At 46.4% G+C, this 12012-nt stretch overlaps 1 protein-coding gene across 1 annotated transcript in view; it reads right to left on the bottom strand.

The window, feature by feature from the left end:
- Positions 1 to 12012, bottom strand: part of ADAMTS16 (ADAM metallopeptidase with thrombospondin type 1 motif 16) — a 975864-nt gene that overhangs the window by 725588 nt on the left and 238264 nt on the right. The window lies entirely within an intron of this gene.

Raw genomic sequence — 12012 nt, 5'->3', positions numbered from 1 at the left:
CTTGACCCCCGGGGCTTGCCGTAGCTGGGCTGGTTGGGCTGGTTGGGCTCCTTTGGGCTCGTATTGGGCTTGTCCCTTACTTAAGCGGCCATTTTGTGTCACTGCACACTGTTTGTGGTGCAGTGACACAGCAGCCAGGTGGTCCGATAGGCAAAATTGTTGTCCCGCCCGCCCTCCCTGTTTTTTCCCCCTGTGGGGTGGGTAGGGGTTCCTGGGGGGAGCCGTTGTGGAGGGGGTTTGGTCCTGGCTGTGAGGGGTTTTGTTGGTCGATGGTGCACTGGATGTTAGGGTGTTCAGAGTTGTGGTGTCGCTGGAACAGGTGCGGTTACTTGTTGGTGCTTTCCTAAGGAGATAGGGGGGATTTGCTGGAGGCCTGGGACTGTATGGTAGGCGGGGGTGAGGTCATGGAGGTCACTGTGGTCATTCAGTCGGTGGGTAGGGGGGTAGGTTGCTGAGCGGATGTTTTGTATTTCAGTTGCAATGTTGGGGTTACCTTTAGGGGTGGGGGTGCGGGGCTGTCAGGCAGTTGTTATTTAGTGAGCAGTAGTTTTGTTCGGCACAGGCCAAGGGGGTTGTTGTTGTCTGTGCACCTGATTCCAATAAAGCAGCCTTTATCACACTATTTTGGTGTCTGTGTCAGTGCTTCCCCCCTCACCTACTGGTGTGCCCCAAAGCCTCCATGCACTCGTATTCTGTTTGGTTAAGATGCACTAAACTCTGCATTTTGAGTATACTGTGCATCTGTTTTCGTGTTAAAGGTCACATTGAATGACCACCATGACTAACTGAAGATCAGTCTATTTAATTCCTGTACTATGAGCACCATCCTAGATAAATCTTTTGAAAATCTTTTGAAAGTTCAGCATATTTATTTTCCCTCTGTGGCCTGGACACCTGGCATGCAAACCCACGCTAGAAGCAGTAAAGTACACCTATTTTGACTTGAGACAGCAAAAGATAATAATTTAAATAGTCGCACAAATAATCTTAACAGCAATCATGAGTATGTAGTGTCACGCAATAAGTAACTATACTGAATACATAGGGTATACATACAAGAATTATGATAATAGTTATTTCTTTTCTTGTAGTTCCAGATACAACAGATCTGAATTCACAAACACAAGTGGTAAGTTAACTACTAGAATTAGGAGCTGTAAAAAGCTCCTAAATATATCCGGTCCAGACGAAAGCCTTTAGATATTACAAGAAGGCTGAAACATGTTGACCTTATAGTGTGGTAGACTGGTAACTGGGTCTATCGACGCACCATTATATATTTTTACTTTTCAACTTCACTGTGTTTCTAAATCATTTTGTTTTGTGTCACACAGTGATGTAGGGAATTTTAACCTCACTGCACTGGAGCACTTTTACACCCTCACCTTTTAAATCTCTGGACACTACTGGTAAATCAGTTGGTCTACCTCCAAGTGGAGGACAGCATACGTATCACCTAAGAACCCTATGATGATGCTGTAACGATACACCAAGGTGGAGAATCAAGATATACCGCCATTGGCCTGCGTACGTTTTATGAGGGTTTTTATATGGTTGCAACACTACTAAGACCCTGATTTCACAGCACAAGTGATCCATTCTCTCTTTGATTTTGTGGTTGAGGGAAACCGTCCTTTGAAGGGACGCCTTCTTCTTAGTCAGCCTTCTTTGTCCCTCCTTTTCTCCTGATAGACCCGAGCGCTCGTGTGTTTTGTTTAGAACTTTAAAAACACATGAAGAAATACACATTTAAGAAACTTTGACTTTAAGCACATGTAGCAAAATGTAATATTCTTCACGCCTGTGAGTGGTATTTGGTTGCTAACAATGTTCTTTCTCCCCCTAGCGATTTTAACAGGGTGTCTGGTTAGTGCTGCTGCCATCTGGGACAGAGAATTGTGTTTCTAGGTACTTTCCCACTTGAGTAGGATTATTCACATAATTAGGATTGCTAAAACTGGCTAAGATTTAAAAAAAAAAATTTGTAGAATTTTTCAAGCCTAAAGGTCAGCGGTGAGGTACATAACATGTGACTAATGATCAAGCAAGGTACTCGCAATAAATTTGACATAAGTAGTCAGTGAGGAAAGAACATGAGTCCAGTAGTGTGGTATGGTAGTCAGGCATCGGATAAGCAGTAGCAGCGATTGTGACACACTTTCCAGAAAACTAAAAAACAGGAACTGGTGACAAAAACATGTAAAACACTAGATTTGGATAACCCCCCCCCCCCCCAACCTCCAAACCTAGTGTTTTACATGTTTTTGATGGTGTGGGGGTGCAGTATTAGCAATGATGGGGAGCTTGCCTATGAGTCAATAGGGTCTGAGGGATAGGTGCGAAAGACAGGGGGTGTTATGCATATGAATGCAGTCATTTGCAATTCTGCTGATGAGTCAAGGGGCGGGGGGAGGGACTGCGCCTAAGAGAGGTACCCCATACAGACCAGAGCAGCCAGACGACAGTAAAGAGTTTTCTGTAGTGGGCCATACATTCTGGACATGCATGTATCAACTTTGATTAGTACCTTGAAAACCGCAAGCAGCATGTCCCACCCCTGTGCGAGGGTATGCTTTCTCAGACCCTTGGCAGAGGTGCAGCATGCTCTACTCAGGCCCAAGCAACCAGTGATCAGTACCAGGTAGCTACCTGGGGCAACAAGGCTAACTTCCAGTGTTTAGTCACTAGGTGATTTGCTAGTATGAGGTTACCGTCCACGAAATGGGCCTGGAGTTTTTGTTTCTGGGATCAGTGGAAGAGCCCCAACGTGCAGACCTCCAAACTTAGGAGTGCAGCATTACCTGAGAGTCAGCCAAGAAGGAATGTGACAGTTGCCAGTAAGACACAAGGATGGGACAGGACCATAGCATGTGGGGCATATTAGGTCCATGTGTTTTCCAAAAAACATACAGTCAGAAACCAGCAATTCAGGGAGAGGCAAAATCAGAGATAATATTAATCAGCAGTTTGGCATGGGGGACAAGGGATCATAGAAGACTGGGATCCTCTTCGCAGTGGTATAGGTCAGAAAACATCATCTGCTGTCTTTGGAGTGACTGGGGGACTTGACTGCCTACCATGCTGATAAACAAGGTGTGGCAGAGTCGACTTTGCTGGAAGAGTTTTCTGGGGTCCCTCACTAAGTGGTATGGTGGTGGTGAAAGGCGCAAGTTGTGGCCAGTGCTGACTGACAACCCTCTGCTGCTTTATAATCTGTGGAGAGTCTCATATTGCCGGGAGAAGGAGCAGCACGGTTGTGAGGGTGTCACCTACACAATAGTTTTTGGGAAACAACAACGGTCCCATGCAACAAAGAATCAAGCATACAGATAAATACAGACACAGTCGATTCTGTATTGAGTGACTTGTCCAGCCGGACAGCGGTCTAAATATGTTTACTTTTAGCAAGAATACACGGAGAATATCCTTCAACAGTCTCACGTTGTGGGGCACAAGCCTGTACACCAATTAAACACAAACACTTTAGTACACTCAAAGTGAACAGGAAAGGGCTTTTAGGCAAAAAGCTTAAAGTGTTCTCAAAATCGTAGTATGAACAGAATTTTCAAGATTCTCCTTGTATTCTTGCTAAAAGTAAACATATCTAGACCGCTTTCCGGCTGAACAAGTCACTCAATACAGAATTGACTGTGTCTGTATTTTTCTGTATGCTTGATTCTTTGTTGCATGGGACCGTTGTTGTTTAAAAAAAAATACTCCCTGAGGTCCTGTGGTGACTTACTTGGGGTTCCCTTGTTGTTTTAAACCTACACAATAGTGGCAGTAGCCAATCCCAGTCTATAGCGGTCACTCCCCTAGTCGAGGGCACTCGCTGGTCAGCTCAATCCCACACTTCTGTGTGGTTTTCAAAGAAGTGGGTGGAGTGGGCATTGATTGGGATTTTGGGCTTGGTGGGAACAGTAAGTAGTACTGCAACCCAGCTAGCGGAGTTTACATTTCACACCAACGAAAGAGAAGAGCTGATGCTAGACCGCTATTGTGTAATCAGGAAACAACAGTACGTGGCAATTGCCCACTTCCGGTGGAGGGAGTTTCTCTGGGCCTCTCAAAGGATTTAGTTGCTGTCATTGATGTGGAGGATCTTGGTGACCATAGGTCAATGTGCTAGGCCAGGCTCAGGTTGGAGCATCAAGACAGTGTGGGCCCTCTCAATAGAGAAAGGGGTTTGTTTGTGTGGAGGCATAACACTTTTGAGGGATTGGATTCTTACCCTCTGCACCCTCCAGGAGACCCACACACCTGAGGTTGTACCTGAGGGCAGCCCTCTGCATCCTCCAACCTGTCTTCCAGAATCTACACCCCATCCAGGAGGTCTGTGAGGGTAGATTGCTCATCGTTCAGAGGAGATTGCAGGTCACAGAGCACCATTTTTGTGTGGGAGACACAGTTATGTTAAATGTTATGTTATGTTAAAAACATTTATACCGCGCACGGTCACCTAAATGGTTTCATGGCGCTCAAAGACAACAGCAGGTTAGCGGTGCAGCAGAATAACTCAATAGGCTAACTGGAAGAAGTGGGTTTTAAGAAGTTTGCGACAGTGGACATAACTGGGGCAGAGTCTGAGGGAGATGGGGAGGGAATTCCACAGAGTGGGGGCCAGTAAAGAAAAACACGAGCCACCATACTTTTTACGTTTATACCTTGGGACCATCAAAAGGTTGTGGGAGATGGACCGAAGGTCTCTCGAGGGGGCGTACCGCTGAAGGCTGGAGGTGATGAAGGCTGGGGCCTGATCGTCAAGAGCCTTAAAAACAATACAGCCAAGTTTGAACATACAGCGGTAGGCCACAGGAAGCCAATGCAGTCTCCTCAGCAGGGGCGAGACGTGTTGATGTTTGGGCTGACGAAAGACCAGTCTGGCCGCCTGGTTTTGCACCAACTGCAGCCGGTGTAGATGGAGAGGCAGTATTCCAACATAGAGGGAGTTGGCGTAGTCAATACGGGAGGTGACAAGAGTCATGATGACAAATGTGAGCGCCTCAGTGGTGAGGAACCTACGAAATTTGCATATCCTGCGCAGGTGGAAAAAGCAGGATGATGTAACAGCATTAATTTGAGGCCTCATAGATAGGTCACTACTTATAATGACGCCCAGGCTCTTTACTGAATTGACAGGGCAGGGCGAGGTCCCAAGAGTGGGAGGCCAGAAGCTGGAATTCCAAGGGTTGGCTGGCCCACCCATCAGCACCAGCTCCGTCTTGTTAGGGTTAAGCTTCAGCTGACTGTAGTGCATCCACTCATAGATAGCAAGCATGGTGGATTGAAAGTTAGTGCAGGAAGAAGGGGAGGAATCAACAGGAAAAATCAATTGTAAGTCGTCAGCATAATTAAAGATAGTAGCTGGGGTGTGGCGGAGGGAAACCATGAGGGGATGCATATAAAGGTTGAACAGAAGTGGCGACAGAGCAGAGCCCTGAGGGACTCCACAGGAAAGGGGGGAGTAAGAAGCAGAGAAAGTGGACAGGTGGACTGCCTGGGAGCGCTGGTGCAGGAAGAATCTGATCCAATCAAGGGCAGTGCCCTGGATGCCCGCATTGTTGACACGGTCGATCAAGATGGTATGATCGACCGTGTCAAACGCAGCCGACAGATCCAGTAATACAAGAGCCTGGGCGATGTTCTTATTGGCACCTTGTCGTAACACATCCATCACGGCCACGATGACAGCTTCGGTGGAATGAGCTGGTCGGAAGCCGGCTTGCTGGTTATCCAGAAAAGAAGAACGCTCAATAAATGTGCTGATACAATGAGTGACATAAGTCTCCAAAACTTTCCCCAGATACGGGAGAAGGGAGATTGGACGAAAATTACTCATAACCGAGGGAGCTCGTCGGGTTTCTTAAGAATGGGAACTACGACCGCCTGTTTGAAAGAGGCTGGGACTATGCCAGTGGCAAGCGAGTTGTTGAGCAATGACAGCGGGGGATCCGGACAGGCTAAGAAAGCTTCTTTGAGGATTTGAGGGGGGCAGCAATCATTAGGAGAGCCCGAGCTCACTGAATTTAGCAAAGAGATGAACTCGGTCGGGGAGATAGGGGGAAAACATCCAGACGACATGGATTCATGGGAGGCAAGGGAGGAGGGGTAGGAGAGGAGGGAGAGGGAATATTGTTCTTGATAGTGACAATTTTTTCAATAAATTATGAATTTAAAGAATCACAAAGGGCTTGAGAGGGTAGAGGTTGAACAGTGACACGGTCTGGCAAAGTAAGCTCCTCCACGATAGAAAAGATGTCCTTAGACTTGGAGGCCGAATCCAAGATCTGGGAGAAGTAAGAGGTTTTAGCCAGTAAAATAGATTTTTTATACTGTTTCAGTAGGTTGACATACTCCGATTTAGATGTAGAGTCATAGTTACGCCTCCAACGGCGCTCGGCTTGACGGAGGGACAGTTTATCTAATTTCAATTGATCAGTGAACCACCGCTGAGCGTCATGAGGACGCTTAGATTGAATAATTTTTAGCGGGGCCACTTTATCACTGGCAGATACCAACCACTGCTCGAGTTGGGAGGCCTGATCAGACAATGAAGCCAGATCCCGAAGGGCCATAGAGGCTAAGATGACAAGGAATTCCTCGACATTGGCATGCTTCCAATTACGGGCAGTGAAGTTAGTGATGGGACTAGAGTGGACGGTCAGGCCAATTTGCAGTGGTCATCATGACACTACGTCTATTTCGGTTTCCACCGTGAAGCAGGTCCTCAGTATATCAGCCAGCATGTAGCCCAGCTTGTCAGAGTTATCCTTGGGTCTAGTTGGGGAGGGAGATGATAAGGGGGGTTCTGCAGTTGAGGCACCCCCAGACATAGGGGCAATGCGGGTAGATGCCAATGCATGTCACTTGCCTATTGTGAAGTCGGAGATGCGGTGGTGCTGAATTGGGCAGCGCCTCCAGTATGTGGGTCTGCAAGCCCAGGCCTCACCCTGGAGGAGGGAGAAGAGTGATTGTTAGGCACCCGCAACACAATCAGCCCACCAAAACAGGTGCAGTGTGCCGTGGATGCCAGCACACAGCCTCACTGCAAACAGGAGGTGCAGATTATTGACAACGTCTGCGGTACTGGAGAAAGGAGGCAGGCGGGCAGAGGTCACAGGGCCAGAGGCCACAAGTTGCCCTTCACCTCTAGAAGCTGCCCCCTCCATCAGATCAGAGCGGGAGAGGGCAGAGCACTGATGTCCTATCAGCCACAAGGATATCCAGAGGTAAAGCCAAAAGTCTGATGGAGTCTCTCTGGGCAAGGTGCCATGTAGGCAGATTTACTGGATTACAGTCCGCTATCTGGGCTCACATGGAATGCCCCCGTTCCCAAGTAACACTGATGATCACAAAACCTGGACACTAATGAAGAGAGCAAGAATACACTCCATCACCCACTGCTTGTAAATCACTCTTCAGCAATCCTAGAATATTTCAGGCTAAGAATCAGTGAGACAATTTATTCCAAGTGAAAGAAAGAAAAGTTGGGCTTGAAGACCAGGTAATCAGGTGTGAAAGCAGGGCATCAGTATAAGCACATATGCTATAATATTTAGCTTAAAAACATGAATAGTTTAGTTCATAGAACAGTAGAGGGAGACATTAGTATTCAGAGAGTTAGGGTAAAGGGAGTCTCACTTAGTCATAAAGGTTTTATTTTAAGTGTTCGTTGCAGAAATATTTCTATTTGAGTCAATTGTGTATCTTTATAGTATATATTGTTCTATATTGGTCTCCAAACCTTCAATTAGGAGATTAAGACCTTCATTTGGCAAGAGTGACAGGGTAAAAGTACATTTGTCATACATGCGACAAAGTCACCACAACAGAGAGGAGGTTGATGACTGTATAAATATGATAGGGAAATATATTGCTTAATCTAAAGTTCTTCAGCGGCTGAATTGTTAAGAGGTTAATACTTCACTACAATATAGCTCCTAATGAGAAACATACCAGCACCCAGCATGAGAGCCAATAAACAGTTACATACTCTGTTCTATAAACTATCTGTACCTGGTTTGGAACAAATAGGATTATCTTGCCAATTTCTTTGGTGTGCCTACTGCATGATACTCACATGCAAGTGTTGCACAGACACACTTCATGCATGAATATAAGGCAAGGAGGAGACAACATTCTTATTGAGGATGAGTTATCTATGGAAGGAACAGAGGGGAACAAGAAGAAAGAGAAAAATAAGGGAAAATACAATGAGGCACACAGGGCCTGAGCAGGCATTGACTAGGGAAATTAATAAACTAAAAGAAATGTAGCAAGAAGTCTAACCTGGAGAAGTTGTTGAAATCAAAGCAAACTAAAATAATAAGGCAATAAATATGAGGGCCGGTGCCTGCGCGAAGCGCTACCTCCGCTTTATCTTTTAAGATTGTACTTGCTTGAATCTGAAAGTCACAAATAGAATTGAAGAAATTGATGCACTGCTATTTTTAAACCTAACTCACTGCACCAAAACCCGCCGCCACACCTGCTCGACTCTCTTCCTGGTGGAGTCGCCACCCTAGCGCCATTCAGAGAAGAGGGGGAGGGGCTGGGGCTGCCAAGGGATACAAAAGCGGATAGCAACGCGGAAGCAACCACTCTAAAGGTGCTGCTGCTGCCTGCGCGAAGCGATACCACCACTTTATCTTTTGAAATTGTACTTGCTTGAATCTGAAAGTCACAAATAGAATTGATGAAATTGATGCACTGCTATTTTTAAACCTAACTCACCACACCAAAACCCGCCGCCACACCTGCTCGACTCTCTTCCTGGTGGAGTCGCCACCCTAGCACCAATCAGAGATGAGGGGGAAGGGCTGGGGCTGCCAAGGGATACAAAAGCTGATAGCAATGCGGGAGCAACCACTCTAAAGGTGCCGCTGCCTGCGCGAAGCGATACCACTACTTTATCTTTTAAAATTGTACTTGCTTGAATCTGAAAGTCACAAATAGAATTGATGAAATTGATGCACTGCTATTTTTAAACCTAACTCACCACTCCAAAACCCACCGCCACACCAGCTCGATTCTCTTCCTGGTGGAGTTGCCACCTTAGCGCCAATCATAGAAGAGGGGGAGGGGCTGGGGATGCCAAGGGATACAAAAGCTGATAGCAACGCAGGAGCAACCACTCTAAAGGTGCTGCTACTGGCACGAAGCGCTACCACCGCTTTATCTTTTAAAATTGTGCTTGCTTGAATCTGAAAGTCACAAATAGAATTGATGAAATTGTTGCACTGCTATTTTTAAACCTAACTCACAGCGCCCAAACCCGTCGCCACACCAGCTCGACTCTTTTCCTGGTGGAGTCGCCACCCTAGTACCAATCAGAGAAGAGGGGGAGGGGCTGGGGCTGCCAAGGGATACAAATGCCGGCAGCAACGCGGGAGCACAGCGGAATCACGCTGAGGGCAAGCCGTTCTGCGGCCGACCGGGGAAAGGGGCAAGCCATATGCCCAAATCACTACTTACTCCGCGACCCAACTGAAATCACTCCACTCCAACAATCTAGCAATCGACCAGCGCTGTCGGGCAAACATAGCCGCAAATGGGATAATGGTAAAAAGATCCTCATTCCCAGAAGTCAGTAAATATACACATCCGAGTAAAAGCACGAACCTCAAAGCTACAAACAAAGTAAAATCACTAACAGTTATTTATCTAAATACCCGCTCCTTGGTCAGACACAAACTTGAAATACACAACCTACTGGCGACCAAAGAACCGGACATCCTACTGCTAACAGAAACCTAGCTAACACAGGACTCCTTCCCTGATATCCTAGCAGCACTACCCAGCGATTATTACATCCTCCAGGGAAAAACAGGAGGGGGGTAGCAGCTATAATACACCAAGACTTAAAATTCTCAGTACTTACCCCCCTTGAACTACCACAAGTAGAGAACCTAGTGATTAAACTAGAGTCCGGTTCTGCCCCACTAGTATGTATCATACGTTACAGACCACCACAGAGCATGCCACAGTTCCCACAGTCCCTGAGCGAACAGATGACTCATCTCATAACTAATCATGCGAAAATACTACTCATTAGTGGTCTCAACTACTGGGCCAATGACCCAGCAGGTGGACCTCACTCCGCTAAATTAACTGACCTACTTATGGGGCTAAACCTCAGCCAGCACATCACCTCCGCTACACACATTAAAGGGCATATATTAGACCAGGTATGGTCCACAAACCTGACTATGACAAACTTAGATGTAATTCCTTGTATCTGGTCAGATCACCATCATATTAAATTATCCCTAAATAACCTTGCCAAACTTAAAATTCCCCAACCTGACCCTGGATACTTTAGGAGCTGGAACACCATTGACAAATGTCAATTTCTCGAAACCTTGGCCAACACAATCCCCATCACCCAATCCTCCCTAGATGAGAGTGAGAAAAACGTGTCAGATTGGCACTTGACAGCCAGCAAGAAACATGCCCCGCTTAGGAAAATACAACGGGCACTTCGCCACGAAGCCCAAAAATGGTTTTCCACTGACTTAAAAGAATTAAAACTTGCTCTGCGCCAAGCAGAAAGGAAATGGAGAAATAAATACTTACCGGACGACAAAAACACCTATTTAACAGCCCTTAGAACTTACAAAAAAACGATTCTGACTGCAAAAGCCGATCATTTCTCACTTAAAATCCTCACCTCCAAAAACCGATCAAAGGTTATCTTCTCAATAATCAATGATCTATCAAACCCTGACAGAGTGGCTTTAAAAACCACACCTTCGAAATCCCTATGCGACTCCCTGAATAACGTTTTCATTGACAAAATTAAAATTATCTAAGCAAGCATCCCCATATGCACAAAGCCCACTTGCCAAACGAAACCAGAAAGCACACAAATGCTAGAACAGTTCCCAATGATTAGCCAAGAAGTTTTCACAGACCTTATGACCAAAGTAAAATCTGGCTCTCCTAGAGACTTCTTCCCCCTTGGATCCTAAAGGAAGCCTTCACGGCCTGCCCTGACCGAGCCATGGCCTTCTTAAACAATTCACTATCCCAGGGCTATGTACCTGATACCTTCAAAGAGGCATCTGTCATCCCCCTCTTGAAAAAACCAGGAGCTGATCCTGGAACTCTCACCAATTACCGACTGATCTCACTGCTTCCTTATTTGGCCAAACTACTCGAAGACCACGTGGCCAAAAGCTTATCTGCCTTTCTGGAGCAGTCAGACTACCTGGACCCTCATCAAGCAGGGTTCCGCCCAGCTCACTCCACAGAATCAGTGATACTCTCCATCCTGGTTTCCCTGTGAGAGAAAGCGGACGGAGGATCCCCCCCAAGCACTAGTGCTACTGGATGTCTCTGCTGCTTTTGACATGGTCGACCACAACACCCTGATCAACCTAGTCATGAATGCAGGAATCCAATGGCCGGCCCTCAAATGGATAAGCTCCTTCTTCAGAAACTGTTACCAAGCGATCCGCCTGGGAAACTTCACAACCCCCAAGATTAAAAACACTTGCGGTGTTCCCCAGGGCTCCTCACTCTCCCCTCACTTATTCACTCTATACCTTCTCCCACTGATCCATGCCCTAAAAGAAAGGAAAATCCAAACCTTCAACCACGCAGATGATTTTCAACTAATATTCCCTATCAATAACTACCCTACCACTGTCCACGAATTCTAGACGACAATGCTGTTCATCCGTGACTGGATGAACAGCAACCACCTCAAATGAAATGCGGACAAACGTAAGTCATCCTCACAGGTGGCCCTTGGAACTCCTGGAGCTCCCACTTCTGGCCTAAAGGTCTGGGACAACCCCACGTCCCCTCTACATTTCCTAAAACCTTGGGGGTCATAATCAACAATGAACTGACCATGAAAAATCAAATTGGATCAGTGATCTCAACATGCTGTTTCCAGCTAAGAAAAAATAAGGAAAGTCAGCAGGTTCCTTAATCAGGAAGAAAAAATACAGGCAGTTCTCATTATGGTAATATCCCACATCGACTATGCCAACTCCCTTTACTTTG

The sequence above is a fragment of the Lissotriton vulgaris genome, chromosome 4_1 (genome assembly GCF_964263255.1).
Source record: "Lissotriton vulgaris chromosome 4_1, aLisVul1.2, whole genome shotgun sequence".
In the NCBI taxonomy this organism is placed as follows: Eukaryota; Metazoa; Chordata; class Amphibia; order Caudata; family Salamandridae; genus Lissotriton; species Lissotriton vulgaris.
The sequence above is the reverse complement of the archived record's forward strand: the minus strand, read 5'-3'. Positions and strand labels throughout refer to the sequence as shown.